This window comes from Pseudopodoces humilis, chromosome 1 (genome assembly GCF_049639895.1).
Source record: "Pseudopodoces humilis isolate 2021_Gansu_Grassland_sample_001 chromosome 1, ASM4963989v1, whole genome shotgun sequence".
Classification (NCBI taxonomy): domain Eukaryota; kingdom Metazoa; phylum Chordata; class Aves; order Passeriformes; family Paridae; genus Pseudopodoces; species Pseudopodoces humilis.
In genome coordinates, this window is record NC_142200.1 from 146,258,692 (window position 1) to 146,272,754 (window position 14,063).

A 14,063-nucleotide genomic window follows, 5' to 3' on the forward strand; every position below is an offset into this window, starting at 1 on the left:
CCTGGAGCTCCTGCATACAAGAGTTCACGATCAGGTCTGCATAGCTGGATTTAATGTTTACTTAAGATTGTGAGCATATGAACCTTTGCCAAAAGAAACAGTGAAGTACAAACCCTCGTTGAACACAGCCAAGTGCAGAAAAAGCTGGGTAATACTGGTTTATGTAGCAATGCTAATTCTTAAAGGCATGCTGTTGTGGAGCCGTCCCCAGGCCAGGAGTTCCACCTGGGAAATATTTTTCTTTTTTCCTGTGTATTTTGTGTCTTTCCCCCTCCACTCTCTCTTCCTTAACTTTCAGTTACATTCTTGCTGATGTTTCTTGGGGCAGTGGGATGGGAGGAGAGTATTTATTAAGCTTTCATACTTTTGTGCTTATTGTTGCCTTTCAAATAATATGTTAATAGTATTCAGGCCAGGGTGCAGAGTCAAAAAAATACAGGCCAGCAACACTTGGAACAGGAAGACTGGAGACATGAATGCCTTACTCTGATTCATTCAGGATTTCTGCTGTTCTGTAAAATGAAATAAACTACAGAAATAATAATTTTGTTAATGACAGCTGAGCACGGTAAGCTAAATTTTAAAACTTAATGAACTTTTAACAGTATTGTCTCATAATGAGGCAAAAATTTGAAAAATGTGTGGCTATCAGGTAAAGTATAATGTTTTGCTGGGGCTGTGTACTGCAAGTTTTTGTCCATGAAATAGGTCCATCAAGGGCCCAAGACACTAGTATGTGAAAAAAAATTGCTGTTAAACTGCAGTTTCGATACAATTGTGCATCTGCTCATTTTCATGCAGTGACACATTTTTGGTAAGAGTTTAAAAGGACTATCTCAAAACTAATTTGAGTAAACAGTCAGGGTTCTTTCCTAAGAGCCACTTTTAATGCAAGACAGAGTTTTTGTAACTAAAATGTCATCCTCTACAGACAATTTACCTTTTGTGTGGCATAAACCAAGTAGAGAAATAAGGCTTGGAACCCAAACTGTTGATGGAAGGGGCAGAGAATTGTCAGGATGGTTGGCTAATAAATGCAGATTAATAAAGAAAGCAGCATTGATTTTTCCTAAAGACAAGGAGGAAAGGCACTGGGCACAGCTCTGACACTCTGGGAGAGTGGAGGCACCAGAGCATCCCACTGAGCTGGGATTGCCCTGCAGCAGCCCCGGGCACCCACCTGCACCCCATGGGATGGGCACAGCTTCCAGGGGATGCTCGGGGATCCAGCCAGCTGCTCCCTGAGCTCCTCCCCAGGAGCAAGGTGAGAGCTGCTGTCCTTGAGGTGAAGAGTCCGGAGCGGCTGGGCTGGGGACACAACAGCAGCGGGTTCCAATGGAACCCAGGGTGTGGGGACACGGGAGCCAGGCGGGCGCTTGTCACAATGGACAATGCGATGTACGGCCAGAGGAAACAGCAGTGGGTTCCACGATGCTTTTTCCCATCTTCTGGGCTTCAGATCCTGTGATACTCTTAGACCTGTGAATCTCCATTACTGGAAGTGTAAGCTTAGATAGGTTTGTGCAAACATCTCCAGATGCAGTATCCTCCATCAGGCACAACAGAGGTCACAGAATCACAGAATATCGTGAGTTCTGAGGGACCCACAGGGGTGATCAAGTATGAAGTGAATGGTCCATACAGGGATCAAACCCACAACCTTGGTGTTATTAGATCAGCTCTAACCCGCTGAGTTAAAGTCAGTGGAATTGTACAGAAGATTAATGGTTTGAAGTTGCCTTGAGTGAAAGAAAGTGGTAGTTTCTCTTAGAAATGGATAGCATTCCTATTGCTTTGATAGTAGGCTTTTTTTTTTATCCACTGGTCTCTTTTCAAGATACTTTGTGAGGGGACGTTTTATTTTTCTGGCTGAGAAGAGTTTGTGTCTAGAAGGACATAAACCATACCTGTTAGACTGGTAATAAACACTCATGAAAACTTGCACAGGTTTGTGGTGCTGTTGTGGCACAAGAGAAGTTCATAGAATCATGGAATGTTAAGGATTAAAAGGGATCTTAAAGACCATCTTGTCCCAGCTCCCCATGCCATGGGCTGGGACACTTGCTCAAGGAATTGTCCAACCTGGTCTTTAGCACTGCCAAGGCAGGGGAATCCACAGCCTTCCTGGGCAACCTGTTCCAATATCTCACCACCCTCACAGTAAAGAATTTCCTCCTAATATCCAGCCTAAACTTCCCCTCTATTAATTTGTACCCATTACTCCTTGTCCTGTCACTACAAATGCTGATGAAAAGTCCCTCTCCAGCTTCCCTGTAGGCTCCCTTCAGACACTGGAAGGTTGCAATGAGTTCTCCACACAACTTCGTCTTCAACAGGCAAGATGTTAAATCCCCTTTATAAAAATCAGTTGTGCTACTACAGTTACACCTGCGTAGTTGAAATGGTTACATTCCCTGTGTGCACACACAGTAATAACAGTTACCATGTATGTATGTAACATATCTGTAACAGATGTATTACACTCTGGTAAGGAAAGTGTGTTGTTAGATGGTGTCAGGGAACAGAGTAATAAATTCCAAGTTTTGTTTTCTGACAAAATACCGAGAAACAACAATATGTTATTATAAAACGTATATATAAGAAAAAGATGCCATTTACTAAGACTCATTAAACAACAACAGAAATGAGCAGAGGTTGTATCAATTGATTTAAATAGTTATAAAGATAATACAGATTATGTAGTCACAGTATTCTGTAGCTAATGAAAGTAGTAAACCTTCATCAGGTTGACCCATATAACTAGGAAGACTTCTTTGCTATTTTAAGTTTTAGTCAAGTTTCTGACTAACTTCTAGGTATTACTGAACATCTTCATTGTGAGACATATAGACCAAGCCTCCTTGCTGCTTCAGAAATTCTGGGCCCTTTCCTATTTGGGAAAGGGTAAAAGTTCAGTTTGTTGCAGGCTGGTGTGCATTTTGTATCAGGAATCTGCTGATGTGCCCAAAGTGCTGCAGTGGCTGATTTCAGAGTAGGCTTTTGGCAGGAGCTTGAAACATTGCAGCCGAGACTATTCAACACACTTGAGCTTCCCAGTTGCCTGAGCTGAGACAGTTCACTTGTTCCTTCATGTTCCTTGGATTGCATTGTAAATGAGTGACTGAATCAGGCTGAAATCCTGCAGATCCTGGGAATCCCCTGGGAAGTTCTGTGTCTGCAGGTGACAAGACTCCAGATATGCAGTGCACAGAGTTCTGGGAAGGCTTAGCAGGCTCACATGTGTAAGTCTGCTGTAGCTGACTTGTTAATAATTACTCCTGCCTTCCCAATATGCTTGTGTCTTACAGTTGTGTTATCTACCTCAGCTCAGTCCTTTCGTGCCTTAGCCGGGGAAAGAACAGTAAACACAGTACTCTGTCAAACCCTGTGGATAGTCTTGAAGTTGGCTTCTCTGTACCTCAGAAAAAGCACATATCATATTAGAATTGTTCTGATGTACAGAACAATTGGCTTTGTTAGATATACTTTGAAACTCTGCCTTCAGCAGTGACAAACACCTGCTACTATCAAGCAGTGCCTCAATTGCCTTGTTTGTCCAGGGCTCTGAGTTGCTGTCACATGGAGTCTGCCTCTGGACCTTCAGGCGGTTGCCTTATACATTGGGACAGGAGATTCAATTAACTTCATTACAGTTTGAGCTGGCATTCAATACAAACATTATTAATGGTCATAAAAGTTACCCAACCTTTTTAAAATTCCAGTCACACTATTTGACTCTCCGACCTCCTGTGAAAGTGACTTGTGCAGCCTTCCTGTGTGTGGCAGGAGGAATTACTGGGATAGCATCCTTAAACCTGAAACATAAGCTCTGTCTTCAGGGATGTGAGCTTCGCTTCTCATTAGAAGAGCATTTAACATGTAACGAGTTCGTATTAGATCAGAAATTACTATTAATTATTTGTGCTGCGCCATTCCCTCAGGATCACGGAAAAGCCATCACATGTAGTCACATGGTTTATACAAGTCAGTCTCCTCCCAAGCACAGGTAAGCTGCAGAGCCACAAACCAGGTAAAGGAGCCAGATGGCTGGTGAAATGAAGGGAATGAGTCCAGGTGCTACAGCAGAACAGAGGAACTGTAAACAGGATTAGCTCAGCCAATCCCATATAAATCGCAGTTTGTTTGCTTTTCAGGGAAAACTTGTGAACAGTCTTCTCAGAATTGTTAAGTCTGGAAGAAACCTGCAAGTCAACCCAGCACCACCACGTTCACCATTAAACCATGTTCTCAGGTGCCATTCCCCAAGTGTTTTGTAAATACTTCTGGGGATGGTGATACCACCACTTCCCTGGGCAGCCTATTTCCATGGTTTATAACCATTTCCATGAAAAAGTTTTCCTAAAATCCATTTTGAACCTCTCCTGGTGCAACTGGGGGCCATTTCCTCCCATCCTTGTTACCCAAGAGAAGAGACTGACCTCCACCTCACTATGAGCTCCTGTCAGGGAGTTGTAGAGGGTGAGAAGGCCCCCTCTGAGCCTCTTTTTCTCCAGACTGAGCCCCCATTTCAGGCCCATTCCCAGCTCAGTTGCTCTTCTCTGGACACACTCCAGCAATGTCTTTCTTGTCGTGACAGGCCCAAAACTGCCCACAGGATTTGAGATGTGATTGAATCAGTCTCTGGAGGTGTGTATGGGTTTGTGTGTGTGTTGTATGTGCAGGTACACTTTGCCATCAACGCATGTCTCTGTGTCTGCATGCACACACACACACACACACATATATATATGTATATACACGTGTGTGTGTTTTTTGTGAATCATTTGCAACCAGGATATGATTAATAAAATGAATTGCAGCTCTAATCTGCATGACATCAGAAAGTACATGAGGTTAATTGTGACTTTGATGTGTAGTGAGCTGATGTAGTTAATCCTTATTATGCCACTGGGATAAACTTGAAAACAGATTACCCACAGGTTCTGTTCTTACATGATAGTGGAACAACTTCCTTTTAGGTATTGCTTGTTTAGATATTACTCATAAATAAAAATAAATTCCTATTGTCATGCATGCACACCATGTGATTTCTTTTTAAATCAGCCAGTCAATCTTTAAATTGAGTTCCCTGAAGCTCCAGAGCCCTGTACACTTTCCCAGTACACAGCAGGTGGCACTATTGGAGTGGCATGGCTGTGTTTGCCTGAGACTGAAATGTTAGAGATCTCCATTTGGGTTGCTCTATGTTGTTGAGGAGTTTAAGCTGCCAAGCCATTTTCTAGCACAGACACATGTATCTCTGAACAGCACTATAGGTTCTGAAAATTTATTGCCATGATTAGGTTTGTGTCAAAACTTGTTCTTTTTTAATTGAACAAATTCTTGATCAAAACATCATCTGAGTGGTTTTCACTTGATTATCCACTGAATTCTGAAGTGCCCTATTTCCCTTAAGTCTTTTCTTTCCATCACAATGGAACCAATTCTTCATTTCCTTGAGGCAATAAAAAATTTGAGAATACTTCATAATCCAAAAGCTGTGGCTTTTAGAACCTGAAGTAGATGTTTACTGCCCTTGACCTTGGTTGCAAAATCTCATTTAAAAAGATGCAACTAATTTTATCTCATACTAATTAATTTCTGTGTAGTAAATTAGTTTTTTATTAAAAATTGTTTGGAGGACCTTTTAGGAATAATTGTTGATTTAAAGATAATTAAAAGTGCTCACAATGGTTAACTGACTGAATGCACTTCCTGTAACATTGGGTTTTACTGCACACCTGAGACTAGAGGTATATTATTCATAATATTTGTGTGCTGAATTATAGACATGTTCAGCACTGTTCACAGAGGTTAAAAAGAATACAAATGTCTGTAGATTTTAACTGGCACTGAAAAGGAAAATCAAAGTAACTGTGATAATCCCCTTTCTCTAGCTTTCTATAGTGCCCTTAAAATTTTTATTTTAAAAATTGTAAGTCTTGGAGTGTAAGAAAGTGACTGTTTGATTGTTAGAAAATGTAATAACACAAAGAAAGATAGAAACAAGGTGGCTGCTATTATTTGGATTCCAGAAAGTATTAGTAGAATCAATAGTAATTGTTTACTTTTTAGTGAGATTTTTGATAAGAGCACACACATTTCTATTGTTTGAAAGCACAGCCTTAAAGCATGCCCCAGTTACAGCTGTTGTGAGTAGAGCACAAGACTTTCTGATGGTGCAAGATTATTTCTGGTGCTCTCATCACGTCCTTGCTAATGGGGTGAAGGATCCCATGATGAAAGTTTTCAAAATGATCTTGAGATGTTTCCTATTATCTGGTCTTTCTTGTGTTTTCAGACCTAAAGGGTTCAAGTATATCAAAGGAAGGGACCAGCTGTTGTTCACGTCCCTCTGAAGGTTTGGTGAGCTTGGGTTGCATGTAGTCCATCTCGACATTTCCTTGATAGGATTCTAAATACCCATTTTATTCCTTGTGTCTTTAGGTAAATATAATTAGGTAATGTGTGTAGGAAGGCATATACCAAATATCTCTGATCCTGCACTCTGCCTGAGTGTCTCTAAAGGCTTGAACCAAGTTAACACTGAAGGTTTCATACCAAATATCTTGTACTTTACATGCTTTCGCCAAGAAAGGTTGGACCAGCTGATCCTTGAGGTCCCTTCCAACCTTGTATCCTGTGAGTCTATGATTTAGTACTCACTTATCTGGCTTTACAGGTGTAAGGAGCTTGGTGCTGTCCAGTCTCCTTTGCAGAACCACATTCTTTGTTTTTTTTTCATTTTGTGGATGGTAAATGTGGTCAAACAGAAGTTACTGTGTTCCTGCATGTCAAATTCAGTTGTGCTGCCCATGAGGAGTTAAATGCAGCAGATGTTCTGTATGTGTTTTTTGTACCTGACATAAGTAGCATTTAAAAACCCCTTTCCTCTGTTTTCACTTGCTGAGGATTAAAGTATATTCCTGTGAATGTAATTACAGAAAATAAACTAAAATGCTGAAATTTGCTTTGTTAGAAGGCTGCTCCCTCTGTTGGTTGTCTCATTGATAGGACTGGAATCTCTCCTGGGCAAACAACCAGCCTCCAAAATCGAGGGTCAAGAATTGTTCATTTCACAGCTCTGCTATCCCTGCCCACCAAGAATTTCTGAAATTCCCTTTTAGAAGTGACAATGTGCAGAGGCAAGTTTAAGAAGAGACTGAACATATTTACCAGTTAGAGATTTTAAACAAATAAACTTTTGAAATCTTCCCTTACATTTCCCCTGGCATCCTTCTGTTCTGTTGTAGTGTGTTTCTTGTTAATGGTATGTTCTGTTGTTGCCCAAGTTGATGGTTTGGTCCAAATTACCGTCCTGCTGAGACCCTCACACCCCATGTTGTCAATCTACCCTGAGTCTCCTGTCAATCATATATTAGGCCTACCACATGCTTGGGATTCCACTTGTGAAATCTCCTAAATTTTGATGTTTCATTAGTCCATGTGACCCAATTTCCTCCCCTACCTCCCAAATTGGAAGATGATTTTGTGAACCTTGCCTTTTACCCTCCCCAGGATATCTCCAATTAGCTGATGCTTTGTACCCTCCCTTTGAACCATCTCCCTATTTCAGCTGTTGCACACTTGCATTTTCTGTCTTTTGCCCCCAAGATTCCCCAGAGCAATAAATCCTCTATTACCTCACGAAAAAGACCTCCCTCTTGTCCTTGCCTCCTCAGAGCTCAGACTGACAGCCAAAAAGCCGTAGGGCAAGTGCTCTAGTCACACCTTGGGTCATCCTGCTCCCAGGGATGTGAGTGACCCACTCCTGGTGCAGGCTGAAGTGACAGAGACAGATAAACTCTGGCCCATGCGTTACTCTTCTATACCAACTACTTTTCTGACTGTTTTCTATCCATGGAGCTATGAAGGCTACAGTTCTGGGATGTGAAAACAGCCTGTGGTTATTTGTTCTCCCAGGAGACATAATAGGCATATAGGAATTCTGTGGGAATTTCAAGCAGTTTCTAAAACAAATTGTATAAGCTATATAACTTTTCTGCCTTGATTTTTTCACCTAAAAACTACAGGATTTTGACTCACTTTTGACTGCAAGAAGATTTTTGGTCGTTGCAGGATGGTGCTGAAAAGAGAAATGTTTGTCCCTTATTAGTTTCCTATTCAGGCATTGTTTGAGGAGGAATGAGTTTATCTTTGATTGCTTTTAATCAATAAGATGTACTTATCTGTAAGTGAAGTTTGATAAGAATCAAGTACAGGGTGAAAGAAGTGGTTAATCTGTTGTTAATGAAAAGTTTTATCTGGATGACACCATCTTGCTTCTGAGATATTTGCTTTTGAGCACTAGAACACAAACTGCTTTGGTATTCATTGTCAAGAAACTCTACTGGGTGCATAAGTTAACTTTAATAAGCCTTGCAAATGGCTGTAGTTAGGATAGCCCTCCAAAGAGGACTGTTACTATTGTGAGAATGAACGTGGACTTGAAGTCTGTGCAGAGGAGGAAAGTATCCTAAAAACAATTTGTTATTCAGAAGCATCCTTTACTTCTCTTCCATGCAGAAATCTCATGAGGACTTTGTACTGCACTTCATAATCACTGGTAGCCTAATTGAGTCAAGGAAATTACATCTGTAAAACTAGAGTATATAAAACCAGATACAATTCCACAGTGCCTGATTCAGTACCCACTGAAATCAAAACATCTGCTGAATTCAATGGAAGGGAAATGGGAGTGTTTTCAGTACATGATCAAATAAAAGCTGCAAATTGACCAATGCCCATGAAACTGATTGTATTGTTGAGATTGTGTAGTTGAGCCATCATTTAAATTTTTCTCTTCTACCTACCCATTATTTGTGTGCTCGTGTGTACTTTTATATGGAATCCTGCACCAGTTCCTCATGAGTTTTCTATAAAGGGCCTTAACTGGTTAATGCAGTACCACACCTGGCATATTGAATATGCACATGTCAAAAAATTAAATCAGCCAGTGAGTTTGTGGAGTAATTACTATACTTAAATAATCTACATTTTTAGTCTCTGTGCAACAACTGTGCTCTGGGCTTCGTTTTGTGGAACTCATTCACAGGGATTTTGCTGGATCTTTGTACATGCCTTCAGAGAATCACAGAGTGGGTTAGGTTGGAAGGGACCACAGTGGGTCATCTGGGCCAACATCCCTGGTCAAGGGTTGTCCTAAGTCACATAGCACAGAACTGTGTTCAGATGGTCCTGGAATGTCTCCAGTGAGGGAAACTCCACAACTCCACAACCACTCTGGGCAGCCTGCACAGCAACAAAGTTCTGCCTTACATTCAGGTGCTCACAGTACAGTCAGTAAAGAACCACCCACCTCAATACATTGCTTTTAAGCATCAAGTTCTTATTCTTAGAGAGTGAATAATGAGACTTTCCACTGCATTTGGAGGTACAGACAAACATAATGTTTACCACAAGATCATGTGCAAAAATAACTTCAACAGATAAACATGTATTTAGGGAAAGGAAAACGCTTTTGGTGTTACAATGCCATCTCAATAAAACAGAAACTTCATCTATTAATTTACGGTCCTGTGGTATTTTTTATTCTCAGTACTTGGTTAAACATTCCTGGGGATTTTGTGATAAGAGTACTTGCAATGCCGAGTAGAAAGGGAATGACCTTTAGAGCGTTGCCATTGTTCAGATTTTGTTCTAGCAGGTAGGTCTAGTGCTCAGGCTCAGAGATTATTTATTTTTTTAATGTGATGTGTTAATATGTTATTGTTGTGTTACTTGGAGCTTAACATTGTAAACATCTCCCACCTCATTAGCAGCAGTGCAGGTGACTCAGGTTACTTGGCAAAAAGGCTGGCTTGCATCTGACCCAGCTAACTGTGTTTAATGTTTCTGAGGCTAATTAAAGAGCCACAAGATTTCTTGTTGGGAAAAGCATAATTATGCTGGCAGACTTAACAATGCCTGTACTAACATGGGCTGCTCTGGTTTATTGCATGTTCATTACTTAAGTCTCTATTTGCACTGACTCTTACCTGTCCCATTGTTTCTGCTGGGCCCACCTATGCTGATCCCCCAATGTGGAATACCTGCTTGGGGCTTGGAAACACTTGGCTGCCCTGCTACTTAAAATAACTAGTTAGGTGCCCAAAATCTACTTCTGGAAGCAGAAGGATTGTTAGCTTTGTAGTTGCCTATGAGCTTCTTGTGGAGGTGTGAGTCTTTCCACATCCCATTAAATTATGTAGCTGGTATAAATCAGATTAGCTGGACTGCTGTCAATACAGTCATCCTAATTTATAGCAAAGGTCTGGTCTATCTGCTCTTTAGCTTGGCATGTCTCAGATGATGTGATGATAATGAAGCCTGGAATTTAGGCTATCACTGTTTTTGAAGGAGTTCCCCTGTGCAAAGCTGAAGAGTGCAGTTAAATCTAAGTTCGTATCAGGGTGCAGCTGGGATCAGAGGCAGGTTTTGATACTGGAAGTGAGAATAAAAAGTGAAAAATCTCAGTATGTAGGAATCTGGAATACAGTTAATTTATGGTTTGCAATGAATTGATATAAATGTGCAGTTGCAGTTAACTTGACAGTGAGGTAAGAAAAAATAGCTTTAATTGACGTTCTAGTTGTAACTTATCTAAACAGCCAGGGGCCTAGGAAAGCATGGAAATATTGCTTCTCCATCAGGTCAGAAACTAGTTAATAGGAAAAGGGGAATAACTTGCTTTTCCCTTTACTCTGCTCCATGTGTCTTGAGTGATTAATCTGTGCTTTGCCTCAAGCTGTTAATCTGCAGTGGTGACATTTCAATTATAAACGGGATTTTGTCCATTCCCTCTGGAAATTCTGGATTTGTCAGTGCTAAAACATCACTAGTACATGAATGCAACTTCACTGATAAATTCACAGCTAAACCTTCTTTGCTTTCAGGAAACATTTTTGGACGCTATGGCAGTATCTGTAGGCATGAATTTAAGTCCAGAAAGAACAGCAGCAATGAACATTTTCCATACTCAAACAATAAATTTCAAATAATTCCAAACTCAAATTTGAGACAATGCTGCCTTGATAAAAAGGTGGGCAACAGAGTGACTGGGTAAGGCATTGATTCTCCAGACTTCCTTACTTTCTTTTGAGAAACATGAACAGTGAAAGTAGCAACAATAACACTCCCAAGTTGTCCTTCAGTGGATTCTCCTCCTGACGTGTCTTGGCCCCTTGTTCCTAATCAAGGAGACTGATAATACAAGGGAGGTTATTCCAGCCCCAGCTTTTCTGTGCTGTTTAAGTCAAGCAATTTGTTGTTTTTTTGGGAGTATTCTGATTGCTGAAGAATATAACTGATTCTTACATCCTCAAAAGATTGTTTTTTTTATTTATTTATAAACTCTGGTTCCCTTTCTACTAGCCAATACCTCCTTTAAAAAATTAAAATCCACAAATTTCTCTTTTTCAGAAGTCATTCATTGTTCTTATATTCAGACTTACAGACTCAAATTTCTTTTCGTTTTTCCAGTCTTTTGAAAATTGCAGCACTTCAAGCCTCAGCCTTTGAATCTGTTATTGTTTACAGGGACTGCAGCCAATGAAAGGGCTGAGCAAACCTCTCCTCTCTGGCTCACCAGCCACATTCAGCATTAATAAAAAACCCAGCTTCTGTGTGTTATTTGATCCTTTATTCTGGTATAAATTACACTGAGGAAACAGTTCTTGGTAACATTTGAAAAACCTTATTTCCTTCACAGCCACTGGTTAAGTGAGACCTTTGTTCAGGACAGGTTCATCCAGCATGAGCTCTTCAGGGGCAGGCAAATTCCACCACTACGTGGTGGGCCATTGTTCTAAAGGTTATTCTTCGCAACAATAACTAGAAATATTGAAAGTATAAGTCTGTGGGTGTTAGGGCTTTGGAAATCACTGAATATATTTTTAAATGCTCAGTCCATGACAAAATTTTATAATATTTTATAATTAGAATCACAGAATGTTCTGAGTTGAAAGAGACCCACATGGATCATCAAGTCCAACTCTTAAGTGAATGGCTCATACAGGGATCAAAGCCACAACCTTGGCATTATTAGCACCATGCTCTGACCACCTGAGCTATCTCAAATTAAGTGTTTGTACTGTAAAAATAGTTTAAGATCCTGGGCATGCAAAACCTATTTGACTTCATTAAGGCTCTGCTGAGATACTGCCTTGACTGCAGAATGGAAGTGTATTTCAGATGAGTCTTCTTTTGATTAAGGAATGCCACTTTGCTTGTCACATGTTACGGCAGATAATGCAAAATCCTAAAACCTCCCCAACCCTCCCAAGTGAAAAAAGGCAAACTAGAAAACAATACTTCAGCCAAAGTAACAATACTGTGCTTTCTAATGGAATGCTGTGTGTGTTTGTGCTGATTAGAGTGTGATACCACAACAGGGCTGTGGGATATTAATCGCAGTAATGGGATATTAAAATTTAATTAATTCCTTGGGACTGTGGCTTGATGTTGCTCATTTTGATTTGTTTCTGGTTCCTGGGTGATTCCTGCATGGCAGCTCTGGTGTTCTCTCACTGGTTCGGGCGCTTCCATTGGGGGTCCCCGTGTATTGGCGCTGGTTATCTGTGCTCAGCTGCCCCATGCACCACCCTGGCACCCTGGTGTGACCCAGCATCACATCATCCCACCATCCCATCGACCTGATCCCAAGCCCCTCAAGATTTGAACAAGGATTTGTGTATTCAAACTTTGCAGGTTGTTTTTTTTTGTTGTTTTTTTTTTGTGGTTTTTTTTTTTTTGAGTTGCTAACCAGTAGCTGTAGCTGGACAGTTATGATTAAGCAACTACATTGTGAATTCCGTATGCTTGGCTAATCTGTTGTTTTAAGGAAAGGGAAGACAGTCCCAAGATTAATGGGCTGGACAAGAGCCACCAAAAGTGAATTCAGCAGAACTGAGCAGTAACTGAGGGAAAAGTGATTACAGCAGTGGGTAATTGCGACCATCAACTCATGGACCACTTGCTCAAAACGGACGCCAAACTCGGATGCAGGGAAAAGTCACGTAATTTGTAACCAATGAAAGCTGCCGCCTTTGTTAAAATGTATACTCAGTGTAAAGTTTTAACGACCTGTGCGCCAGCCTTTTGCGGGTTACCACGCAGCTCCCTGCTTTGCCCAAACCATAACGAAGGGACAGCATCACCTCGCCCCGGTGTGTGAATTGGGGCTGCGCAGCAGGGAACGGGCCCGCGTTCGGGACAATCCCATGGCAGCATCACCCCACCATGGCCTCGATCCACCCCCACATCTCCCCCGAGCTCTTCCCGGCCCCTCCGTGCGAGGGATAGAGCGCTCGTCCCGCTCCCTGCTCCCTGAGCACTCATTAACCGCGGTGCTGCCGCTCCGCTGGGCTGGGCCGGCGGCTCCTGCCCGGGGAGGCCGGGCCGGCAGAGCCGCCCCCTTCCCGGTCCCTGCTCCAGCTCTCCGGCGAGGGCCGTGCCGTGCCATGGCCGCTCCCTGCTACCTGGGCTGGGATTCCAGCCCCCGGCAGGTACCGCGCACCTCCCCCGCCCCTCCCGTGCTCTCCCCTCCCTCAGCCGGGCGGCGGGGCCGGGGACGCCGCGGCTGCTGCGGACCCTGCCCGCTGCGGGGCTGCGCTGCCCGCTCCGGCTCCGAACGCACCCGGGCTGCGGGCACGGGGGCTGCCCCGGCGGGATGCGGGGGATGCGCTCGGCTCTCCCCCCGCCACCGCGGCCGCCGAGCAAGATGTGGGCCAGGCCTTCCTTCTCTCGGCCGCTTCCGTCCCCTCCCCGCGCCTTCCGTCCCCGCTCTCCTGCTTCTCGCCGCGGGGTTGCCGTGCGCGGCTGCTCGCGGTCCCCGGGCCGTGCTCCCCGCCCGGGGCTCGCACCCGCTGCAGCCCGACACGTCTGAGAACAAATTATTCACGGGATTACACAATCCTTAGGGCTGGATTGCCCAGAGACGTTGTGGAGTCTCTGCCACTGGAGATAGTCAGTAGATGTCTATGCAGAATCATGTGCCGTGTGCTTAGGGACGAGCCTCCTAAGGCAGGGAGGTTGGAGCGGACGATCCACTGTGGTCCCTCCAA